This window comes from Mytilus californianus, unplaced genomic scaffold (genome assembly GCF_021869535.1).
Source record: "Mytilus californianus isolate M0D057914Y unplaced genomic scaffold, xbMytCali1.0.p SCAF_2, whole genome shotgun sequence".
Lineage (NCBI taxonomy): Eukaryota > Metazoa > Mollusca > Bivalvia > Mytilida > Mytilidae > Mytilus > Mytilus californianus.
In genome coordinates, this window is record NW_026262668.1 from 121531444 (window position 1) to 121544561 (window position 13118).

Sequence of the window (13118 nt, forward strand, 5' to 3'; positions counted from 1 at the left end):
AAAAAGACCAACAGACAAACAATAGTACACAAAACACAACATAGAAAACTAAAGACTGAGTAACACGAACCCCACCAAAAACTGGGGGTGATCTTAGGTGAGTGAGACTAAGTTGTTTAGAGTCCTCACTGCACCAGTGCAGATTTTGAGTTTACCATTGTGACTTTATTCTGTAATGTTACTTTATTTAAGTAATTTAAGTTATGTTTCAGTAAATGACTTTTGTCATAATGAATTTGACTAGCAGTCTTTGACTAGCAGTCTTTGACTAAATGATTCTGCTTTTTGGATTATCCAAGCAAGGTCATTTCAATTGTCGTAGCAAAGTTTATAATATTTTCTAGAATTAACATATAATTTACCTTACATAAGATAAATTATGCAGGAAAAAACATTGGCGTTTGTAATTTACTGACTTCATTATGGCTAAAGACTTTTTTGTGATTTCAATGACATCCCGAGATTTCATTTCACATTAGGTAAGATAGAAGACAAATATATTTTATTGCTTTCATCATAAATTACACAATTGCCACAATATACATTAGTTAGACAAACACACATATACATATCTAGAGTTCATTGTTTGTGCATCCCGTAAGGCTCTGTTTGGCCAGATTTAGGAAATACATCTATGTAACTGTCTTCGCACCCAAAGCACAAACATGATCGGCAGTACGATCCTGTGTCATTTAATATTTTACAACACTTGAAACATCTCTCTAAAAATAAACAGCTCTGTTGTGTGCATCCTGAAAGTAAAAAAAAGTCAGTGTTATCATCATTAGTATTATTAATAATACCAATATTGTTAATTCATTTAGTTTGCATTCTCTGATTATCTGTTCAAATTGTAATTGTCGAACATATCGTTAACATCAAATTAGAGGCAAGAGTAGCTTAGCAATGTTCAAATTTCATTCATCCACTAAAAACATACAAATCATGGTGAAAACTAACCTGAGGACATAGCATTAAGTCAAAAAGAAACGAAACCGGTTCGTTGACAGGGTTAGCGCCCCTTGCTTTGATAATCAAACCTTTCTGGTAAAATGGACATTGAAGATTTTAGTTCTATTATTTTCGCCTCATCTGATGTTGATGTTCCTACTTTGTATTTTTTTATTCAAAAAGACGTTTTATACGTATTGTACTTCCTATAGGTCTGTCTCAGTCAAGCCTACGTTATAGACAAGTGCCATGATATTTGTTTTTACCCGCTTAGTATGCAGTTTCAGTCTGAGCAATTTTTGAATGCTGATTAAAAAAGTTAGTATAATGCAAACAAACACCCCCTCCCCTCCTTACCCCCAGCAAGCTGTTAATTCTGTAATACCGAATAATGACCAAAACACTGGTACAAGGAAAACAATTGAAAATTAAATCATACCAAATTGACGTTCATTTGGATATTATCATCACAAGCATTTTATGATTTTGAATTTCCATGCGTTTAGTCACGAGACCAGGTGTTCATTCTAGAAACAAGTGTCGTATGCATTGACATCGGTATCATTCGTTTAATATAATTGCAAAAAGATTAAGGTTAATCTTTTATAATGTTTATATACATACTTTGGTCAGGATTATTATCAAAACCACAGATGAAAGTTTTTCCCATTTTGATCTCCAGGTCTTCTTCCTGGAATTCGTTAAAAGCAATATTTTATTTCTGTCAATATTATCAGCAATTTATGATCATTAAGAAAAAAAGTACAAAAATATGAACATTGAACCAAAATAACGAGTTCAATTATCACCGGTCTAGCAACAGAAACAGCGGAATCGAGCAATATGAGATACGAAGTCCAGCGCTACAGATGTAATCTTTAGCGATGAAGATGTAAAGCCAGGCGCTAGAGATGTAAAAAGGGTTGCAGTTAGTGCGTCTAAGTAATAAATTAATATTCAGGTCAACAGTCCCTATTTACCTTCAATTCCAGAAACATATACGTGTTGCATAACTACAATATATGTGCAAGTTTCACTTTAAACCACATCGTGGCTTTTTGTGGCGGACCATACATACTTTTTAATAAACCCCCTTTGGTCCCCAACATTCCCTTATGAACCTTAATTCCAAAATAAGTATATTTTTTAAACTACAGTATTTATAAATTATTCTGATAAATAATTCCTTACGACCCTTATGAACCAAAAATGGAAAAAAAACGTACGGCTTTTACAATGAGCAAAACCGTATAGCCAGCTATAAAAGGCCCCGACGTTACAAAATGTAAAAACAATTCAAACAAAAATACACCATTGAATTATAGGCATATATAGAGAGCGGCGGGGTGAAACATGTACCCTCCCCTAACCTGAGGTAGTGGTGTAGCAGTACTACATATGACCTGCATATGAACAAACTTTTAAATCAGTTAGAAATAGCTTAACTCATCATATTGGTACGAAGCAAAAACAACAACTACGATAAAGACAAAATACAAAGTACAGTTCTAAGAGGATCCTCAGTTATTGAAGCTTGTTTAAAGCCAATAACAGCTTATAAATAAATTTTGTTGTCCCAGACTAAAGTATCAATCAGTACATATCCAATGAATTTAATGAAAAGATGTGATAAACAGACTGAGAAAGGCATGACGTTGAGCAATGCCAAAATAAAAATACATAATATCGACCGGATTTATGACCATAAGTTTTAATAAATGTATAGCAATAAATATTTAGCTATGTTTTGATTAATCAAAAACAAAATCAATGTTATAGTACCGATCAACACAATATTCAAATATCTCACTACTGTGATAAATTGTGTCCTTTAAGAATAAGTTTGTTCAAAGGAATAACTAGTTTACAGTTTTGTCAGTTTTTATGGACCTCCCCGTTTTGTATTTACCTTGGAGTTCAGTATTTTTGTTATACTTTTCTATATGGATCGCATCTATTTAAGGGGTTTATAAACAGCATACCCGTAATCATTAAGATGTGCTATCCCGTCTACAGGGTTAATTTTGGCATCGAGCATCACTGAAGAGACATTGATTGTCGAAATGCGCATCTGGTGGAGAAAAATTGGTACCGTTTATGTTATTATTTAACCAAACTTCAGAACCAAATAGTTGTATCTATGAAAGAATGTTCTACCAGAGACTAAATAATGTAAAAGTCTGCAGTTAAAAGGGATGCAATTGGTTCCCCATGTGAATACTTACAACCTACCGATAAACCTTTTTGCTAAAACGTTATCAAGGAGAAAATTTACAGATTTAATCATCTCATTAAAGATCAGCAAGTAAATCTGCAATCAGATTTTTCAAAGGATCATTTAATTGAATAAGAAAATTCTATTTTGACAAGATTGTTTGGAAGAAGAGTATGGAAAAGTTATTACTGTTAACCAAATTGAACGGTAACGAAAAGATGTTACGGACAAACAAGGCCATTGCAGGAAACCACCCTCTCCGTGAGTAAGGGTGTTAGATATTTGGAAAAACCAAACATACAGGTATAAATATTGAAAGGAATTGTAATTGTATCGACTAGCAGATATTGTAATATATCAGCTGCAAGTCACAATATTTTTTTTTAATATTTTTAATTTTTTTTTTAAGTCAAAGCAAGTCACAATATTGAACTTTTTGTCGAGTGAGCCTAGGGAAAGAGTCCATAAAGACTTCATATTGTAACCAGCAGCTGATATTATACAACATCAATATGATGTGGTTTTTTTTCATGATAGAAACAATAGTCATTCTTTGTTCATAAGCAAATCGCAAGAGGACTTGACAAGTTCGGGTCAAATTTATCAACGTCTGTTCAAACATTATGATGTCGATTAAAAGTCCCGGTCAAATCTATGAAGACCGGGCAAACGTATTTGAATCACGTGAGCTGAGCAGAGCGATACATGCCGAGGAAATACCAATAATAGTGTTAACACTTATTTGATAAAATAAAATATTGACATTTTTGCATATGTCAAATAAATATTAACAAAATAAGCTACGTGTTATTTTGACAGAAGCAGGATAATTACTCCAACTGGCAGGATATTAACATGTTATAAATGCAGACAACGTGAAAGTGGATATTCAATATCGTATTCAAGTATATTTAATCTAACCGTTAAAGTCCCACTACTCTAGAAGGCAAATCCTGTGATTTTAAGAAAAGAAAGGGGACTAACATTCACAAGTCAAAGCAACAATGTAAAGTTGGAAGTTAATTGAACCAAGCATACTCAAACTATTGCGCCACATTTGATTTTTTTTATTAATCTGACAATTAAATCTAATTAAAATTACTCTTTAATGACTAATCTTGAGAATGTCGAGAAACAATAGTGTAAAGTATCAAGTAAATCTAGCTAGAGTTAGTCCACGACTTATAAAAACTTGACCTACATCCCATAACTATGGAACGACATTGAAAATAGTAGGGAAGCCTTATTTCACAGATTGAAATAAGCCATAAAATTTTCGACATTTTATTAAAGACTATATTAGCCTTTGTGCGACCTGGGGACGGCGGACAGCGGACGGGTTGATGGACGAACAGACGAGCCATTGCATATATTATAATACGCGCCATCTTAGACTGCGGATGAAATCTTTCACAGATTCAAATATGCCAAACAAATTTCTCGAAATTTGATAAAAGAAAGATGGAAGGAAAGATAGGCAGTATTATATGATAACACGCGCCGTCTTAGACTGTGTATAAAATCAAAAATGGAAAACCATATTTTTCGTAAAGATTTAAAGATCTGCTTGTTTACATTTGCTAACTTTATTTAGAAATATGATATATCATCCATGTTTAAATTTTTACCTTTAAACTTAAAACGTCACAGAATATGTTAAACGTAGATTTGCATCCAATAGTAATGACAACTATATACAAGTGACAACAGGAAAAATATTTTATAAAATCTTAATCTGTGAACTAATTGTGAATCTATGAAAAAGTCCCATATTTGTTATGGTGAAACAAATTTCAAATACGGTAAGGATTCTAACACGGTATGAAGTATTTTGTTACCTTTCTTTTGCTTTAAATGTGAGATCGTATAACTAGAAGTTCTTTTAATTTTGCATAGTATTGCTACAATGCAACAATGATTTAGCATAGTGCTTGAATAATTAAAAACCTAAAATCTTATGAATGTTGTTATGGCTTCAAATGTTGCATGATATTTTCTTGTTCACGATGTTCGTTCAAAATTGTTTCATTTCTTAATTTACTAAATTATATATAACATAACAAAAAAGAATTTAAATATAAATATGAAGTACTGCATTTATTTTTAACCAACTTGTTTACATTTGCTAACTAAATTTAGATATATAATAAATTATCTATATTTAAATGTTCACCTTTAAACTTAAGACGTCACGGAATATGTTAAACGTAGAGTTTGCATCCAATAGAACTGACAATTATATACAAGTGACAACAGGCAACATATTTTATAAACTATCTTAATCTATGAACTAATTGTTGATCTATGAGTCCCATATTTGTTAAGGTAAAACAAATTTCAAATACGGTAAGGATTCTAACTCAGTATGATAACAAAAAAGAATTTAAATATTATTTCTTATGCCTTCCTGATTATTGCTAGCCGAAAGAAAAAAAATAATTAACGAGAACAACATCTATGCATAGAAGAATTGGTTAACCAAAAATAAATTCATTTGAAAGTAGAAAGGTTTTACTCAAATAATATGAAGTACTGCATTTATTTTTAACCAACTTGTTTACATTTACTAACTAAATTTAGATATATAATAAATTATCTATATTTAAATGTTCACCTTTAAACTTAAGACGTCACGGAATATGTTAAACGTAGAGTTTGCATCCAATAGAACTGACAATTATATACAAGTGACAACAGGCAACATATTTTATAAACTATCTTAATCTATGAACTAATTGTTGATCTATGAGTCCCATATTTGTTAAGGTAAAACAAATTTCAAATACGGTAAGGATTCTAACTCAGTATGAAGTATTTTGTTATTTTTTGGCTATAAATGTGAGATCATATAACTATAAGAACTTTCAATTTGTTCATATTATTGCTGGGAAGCAACCAAGATCTAGCTTAGTGCTTGAATACTTAAAAAAACTATTTTTTTATGACTGTTTTTATGTCTTCAAGTGTTGCATGATATACATGTATGCTTGTTCACGATGTTCATGCAAAACGTATTTGTTGGTGGAGTTGACCTTCCCGAGGTTATCGCCAGCCCAGTAGATAACACTTCTGTGTTGACATGAATTTTCATTGATATTGTCATAATTATAAATTAACTTTTTTCAAAACTTTGAATTTTTCGAAAAACTAAGGATTTTCTACCCCAGAAATGGACTATTTAAGCTGTATTTGGCAAAACCATTCGCAATTTTAGGTCCTCAATGCTCTTCAACTTCCTACTTTATTTGGCCTTTTTCACTTTTTGAATCGAGGTGATTGATGAGTCTTTTGTAGACAAAAAGCGCGTCTGTCATACATAATTTTAATCCTGGCATCTATGATGAGTGTATTGTCACAGAAATAATTATAGAGTGGCCAAACTATTTCAATTTTAATCTACTGATAACTTATAGTAACACTAAAGAGTTTTAAGAATACTTTCCTATGCCTTCCTGATTACTGCAGAAGATTAAAAAAAATCCTTTCTTACAACATGTATCCATAAAGAACTGGTATACCCAAAAATTTTACAGTGGAAAGGTTTATGGTTATTTGTAATTTTGGGCATAATTTATTCATTTAACAGGAAGTACTGCTTTTATTTTTAACCACCAATGGCGTCATGATTTTAAAAATGGCGGCTTTTCAAAAAAATATGGCGCTTGTTTGTAAATTAAAATGGCGGGACGCCCTTTTTATTACTGATGTATAATTTCTTAAGACGTCTGCGAGTAAGCAATATGGTATGTTATTTTCAATAGATAATATAAGACTGAATAAATAAGTAGAAGAATAAATACTATATTTGTAAAAACAACAGTAATAAGTGTGTAAAATCAACAAGGTAATCTTTGTTTCAATTTGCAGCCTCCAAGACATAAACTTTGAAAAATTGAAAATATTCACCAAGACTTATAAGAAAATTTTTCTCATAATTCGTATTTGATAGATCAAATAGGTATACGAACCATGACTGTTGTCTGTGTTGCGTTACATGCAGTATATTAATCACGTGTGATTTTTTAATTTGAAGGCATGCGCGTTACAAACATCTGTCAGTTTATTCTTAATTCTTTAAAACAAATTAAGTGTAAATAAAAAAATTTGTAACACAAAAAAGTGGACTTTGATATAGATATGTAGGACTATGGTCAGCCTAGATTTATCTGGCAATACTACCCATGCTAAGGTGGTGATCTTATGGATGTGCGGGATTGATAAATACGCATCCACGTCCGGTCGAAACGAGGATGTTAAAACCAATATTCCATGTTTGGAGAGTTTCGTGTTCTTCACATGTAACAGAATTTTTTGAAATAACAATTTTAAGGATCCATTTCAGGCAAAGCAAAATTTTTGACATAATCCAACTCGCCATCCTTTTTTCCAATTGCATTAAGATTTTCTACCATCCCGATTTCATAAGATAATGATTGACTCCCTAAAATGTTACCCCAAAATCAAAATCATTTAAGGAAAACTGGCCCCAATGTGTTGTTATATCTTTTTGAAGATGTGAACATTATTACAAGATGAATAGTTTTTAATGGTAGGGGAGGGATACAAATATCATGAATATGAAAAAGTGGTGTGATACCATTTCCAGTTTGTGTTTTCATTAGAATATTTCAGATGCTGAGCTAATTTCAAATTCTGACATCAGGTTGGGGTCGGGTTTCCATGAAAGGAAAAGATGTTAAGTGGACCATTATTAATAGATTAAATAGTTTAGATGCAGTGATAAATTGAAAATTTGACATATATGCGAGGAGGGGGTTAAATTCCCACGGTAGGAGGGATAAAATACTATTAATACAAAAGTTCTGTCATACCTTTTTAAACATTATATTTATCATTTCTAATACTTTGTAGAACATAGTGAAAATAAGTATCTAAGATGCAGATATTACTTGAAATTCTAGCATCTGTAAAAGAATACAGATACCTATTCATTTCAAATCTGTATGATCATTCAAGATAACACATTGTTTGTGACAAATACAAATCACAAAATATATATTCTTATTCTAGTATAATCACTGTTGAATATCTCAAAATTTAGTTCGTTTGGAATTCTGATGTGTGGGTAAATTTTCCATGGCAGCTGGTCTAAACATGACATAAGATTTATAATGGAGCATTAAAACTCGATTAAGTATTAAAAAAAACGAGTTAATTTGAATTTATGTCATTCGTGTTGGTCAAATTTTCACGTTATTCATTAAGAATTCTTATTGGAGCATTATGACTCGATTTGAAATGTCAAAAACAAATAACTTTCTGGAGGGATTCAATTGTCAATGGTTGTGGATCAAAATAAAACACATTTTATTCATTAAGGATTGTTACTGGAGCACTACGACTCGTTTAGATGTATGAAAAGCTGTTAGAATTTGAAACTTTGGTTTAATTTTCTTGTTGGATGAGTTACAATACCATTGCTGAGAAAAACAGTTTTAGTTTCGTTTATCATAATTTATTCCTTATATTTCCTTATCCAGTTATGTTGTCTCCTTAGCAATGTAAATTGACCAAGCCACCAACCCCATTGATGTAAGAATTACAAATTATTTTGGTATTTTAGATACTGAACATATTTAATGATAATGCTACAATAATTATCTGGAATGAAATGAATAAAATATGTTGGAAAATATGTAACATCAATTTTTTATTACTCAAATAAGTATCCCAAACACTTTTCTGAGTCATAGTTCTTGGAATCCCTTACGTTGGAATTTGACACCCCACATTTTAGAAACTCAGTTATCATAGCTATTATGATAAGGTACATGATTAATATATAATGCACAAATTAAAAAAAACCACTTATGTTGGAAAATATATCAAAACAATTTTTGTCTCGCCTTGACGGAGTAAAAAAGCGAGACATAGGTATGCTGTTTCTGGCGTCGGCGTCGGCGTCGGCGTCGGCGTCGGCGTCGGCGGCGACGGCGGCGGCGTCAACAATGTATTAGTTTGTGATTAGGTCTAGTTTAAGGTGAACCACTAGTGGTTGGTCAATGATATTTGGTATGCAGTTGTATTAGCACTGGCACATCTTATTTCCATGGAGATTATTTGGCCCTGCCCTCTCAGCCATGGTCTATTGTCTTTGAAACTTTTGCTTAGTTTACATGTACTAGTTTGTGATTATGTCGGTTTATGGGGAACCACTAGTGGTAAGTCAATGATATTTGGTATGCAGTTGTATAAGCATTGGCATATCTCATTTCCATGGAGATTATTTGGCTCCGCCCGCTCAGTCGTGGTCTATTGACTTTGAAACTTTTGCTTAGTTTACATGTTTTAGTTTGTGATTAGATCAGTTTAAGATGAACCACTAATGTTAAGTCAATGATATTTGGTATGCAAATTCATTGGAATTTGCAAGTCTCGTTTCCATGGAGATTATATAGCCCCACCCCTTTATCATTGTTCACTGACTTTGAAACTTTTACATAGTTTACAAGTCAATGTTTGTGTTTACGTTTGTTGAAAGGGAACGACTTATGATAAGTCTATGGTATTTGGTATGCAGTTGTATTAGCATTAGCACATCTCATTTCCATGGAGATTGTTTTGCCATGTACCTTCAGTCATGGTTCATTGACTTTGAATATTTGCATAACTTACATGTTAAAGTATTGCTATTTTAATTTCAACATTTGCATTATCAAAAGTACAAAAAGGCGAGACATATCTCTGTGTTAACAGTTTATTTCTGATTTTTATTTATTTTAAATCACAAATTACGATATAACTTTGACACCGGTAAAAGTACCATGGCTCAGAAAAAACTGTGTTGTGATATTATTCCCAATATTTTTCTTTCGAATACATATGTGATCATTATAACTTATAAAATATTCTAGAAAATTGACTCACCCTTTAGAACTTGAACAAAAATTGGGATATTTTTAATAAAATTGTTACAATAAGAATTTGAAATGAAAAAAATATTGTTTAAAATATATCACAAAGCATTTTCTGTGAAAGTGATATTTTTGATAAATGTCACGAGCTCGGAAAATTGAATTACCTTCCAAGAGATGTCACCTTTTCAACCTACTTAGTAAAGTTATAATGATCCAATAACAATATCACAAGTCTTTCTTAGCCATGGTATTTGCTACCCCCCCCCCCCCCCCCCCTTTCTTACTTCGGAAAATTTGCACTCTAGACGTCCGAATTTGATGTTTTGGTGTATTTTTTATACTCAATCTAGTACAATGTTCCGATAAATATAAAAAAAGAAACAAAGGTGTGTTGGAATAGATGTAACAACTTGTGTCGGAGCCATGGTGTTCTGACTCCCTACTAAGGATAAATTGACGCCCCCGTTGTACGAATTTTAAATTATCATCACACTTAACTACTAGATCCATATTTAATGCTCCCATTATTATACTTATTGAATAAAATATGTTGAAAAATATATACTTTTATTTACCCACATTATTTTAACATGTCATTTACAAGGTAAAAATTATAGTTTACCGAAAATTTTACTGGTAAAAATTATGTTTCCTAATCACTAAGAATGTTGATATTCATCTCGTACATATACATTTTGAAAAAAAGCTCACTATTGAAAATTCAATTTATTTTTTTTTAACAGCCGGTGTACTTTACATTTTGGTTAAACCAACTGCATGTATCTATCAAATGTACCAGACTTAATAATTAAGTGCACTCAGACGCGCTTTTCGTCTCCATAAGACTCATTAGAGGGACTTGTATCAAAACCATAAGAAGGTCAAAATCAATTACTGAAGATCATTGAAAACCAAAAGTTCCCAAAAGTTATGTCACATCATGCTAAGGCCATATATGTCTGGCGGTATAAAAACCCTAGTGTTTTGACTGATTTTTTTTTTCTTTTTAGGGATAGAAAATGAAAGCCCATGTCAGCAAATTAGTAGATATGGTTAAGTTAAACATTCGAAATTTAAATTCCTTATTCTTCGCTATTAAGACGTTAGAAAAAAATCTGTCGAATTAAGAAAGGCGTACAAATAGTCCAGCGTTTCCGTAGTGGGTTAACAAGGCATATAAATATTTGGCAAATTCCTCAACAATGAGAGTTAATCAAAGTACTGAAGTACTGAACATCGGATGACCGCAAGTTCTTGTGGATGGTCACAAGCACTTGTCTCGGAAAAAAAAATCACGTCTCTATACCTGAAAGTGAGGTTAATGTACAGATATAAAAATAAACAGCTGCGCCATGAGCGCATGATACGCTCGCCGTCTTGTGTGTGAATTTTTATACAATAAGCATAAATAGTTTCTGACATACGGCGTGACATGCGAAAACCCCCCCCCCCCCTTTTTTTTTACAAAAAACTCAATATCTCTAAAATAAAATTTTGAATCAAAACCAAAAAGTAAACAGATCTTTAGATTAATATAACTAAGGAGTGTGTAAAATTTTAAGCAATAATCATAAATCGTTTTTGAGATACGGCGCGACATGTGAAAACCCCCCTTTTAAAAAAAAAATCAATATCTCAAAAATAAAATTTTGAATCAAAACCAAAAAGTATACAGATCTTTAGATTAATATAACTAAAAAGTGTGTAAAATTTGAAGCAATAATCATAAATCGTTTTGGAGATACGGCGCGACATGTGAAAAACCCCTCCCCCTTTTTTTTACAAAATACTCAATAACTCAAAAATAAAATTTTGAATCATCACCAAAAAGTATACAGATCTTAAGGTTAATATAACTAAGAAGTGTGTAAAGTTTTAAGCAATAATCATAAACTGTTTTTGAGATACGACGCGACATGTGAAAAACCCCTCCCCCTTTTTTAACAAAATACTCAATATCTCTAAAATAAAATTTTGAATTATCACCAAAAAGTATACAGATCTTAAGATTAATATAACTAAGAAGTGTGTAAAGTTTTAAGCAATAATCATAAATTGTTTTTGAGATACGGCGCGACATGTGAAAAAAAACACACACCTGTTATAGTTACTAAGTCCAGTAACTCAAAAAGTTTTCATCTTATTTTCACCAAAAAGTATACAGATCGTTTGACCATCATAAGAAACAACTATCTAAAGTTTCATGAAATGTGGATAAGTCATTCTCAAGTTACGGTGCGACATGTTTACGCCGGACAGACAGACGGACGGACGGACACCGGACATTTGTATATCATAATACGTCCCGTCAAAAATTGACGGACGTATAAAAATCTGAGACAAGTTCGTGCGTGGATGATAAATAAATGACAGGGAATTCAACCTCACAATAACTATTATATTGTAGTGATACAAATCAGTAGATACTCTGGTTTGTTGTTACATATTATATTAATATTTGTATATTACAGTTACATGTATATATAATTTTCAACTATTTGTATATCATTCTATTCTACTATATTAATAATAGTGCAGTGCAAGTGCATGGTGTACACTCTTCTGAAAAAAATCGATTTTTCTAATAGATTGGATTTGAGTAGGCATTCATATTTTCCCGCAAAACGTTCAATCTCCCATGCAGAGTTATCGGTCCTTGAGAGAGAACAAGGACCGATCATAACTCTGCTTGGGAGATTGCAAACGTTCTTGAGATATTCTTCCGCGTGTGTCAACACAACTTTTTCTGTACGTGTGCATAGATATTAATGATTTTTTACTTATATATATATATATATAACAAAACATTTTCATATTATTAATTTATGTTCTAAAAAAAATATTTTATGAGTATTCATTGAAGAAATGAATTTATAACAAGCGATAAGGAATGTTATTTTGCACTCGATGATGTCCGCGTATTTATAGATTATAGATCGGTTACCAGTCAAACACGAAAGTTACGTAATGGAAATCTCTCTGGCAACAATAAATCGGAATGCCCTCACGGTCATCGCGATGTAAAAATGCATAACCCTTCAGCAGATACCCAGGCGATAGTAAGATATGAACAA

At 31.9% G+C, this 13118-nt stretch overlaps 2 long non-coding RNA genes across 2 annotated transcripts; one reads left to right on the forward strand and one right to left on the reverse strand.

The window, feature by feature from the left end:
• Positions 1-485: 485 nt before the first annotated feature.
• On the reverse strand, positions 486-6729 carry LOC127728732 (uncharacterized). Its single transcript, XR_007994334.1, has 3 exons — positions 6605-6729; positions 1576-1638; positions 486-752 (listed from the first exon to the last, which is right to left on the reverse strand). It is a non-coding gene; the product is annotated as an uncharacterized LOC127728732 (long non-coding RNA).
• Positions 6730-11809: 5080 nt separating this feature from the next.
• Positions 11810-12123, forward strand: LOC127728748 (uncharacterized). The gene is made up of 2 exons (XR_007994354.1): positions 11810-11890; positions 12053-12123. It is a non-coding gene; the product is annotated as an uncharacterized LOC127728748 (long non-coding RNA).
• Positions 12124-13118: the final 995 nt, after the last annotated feature.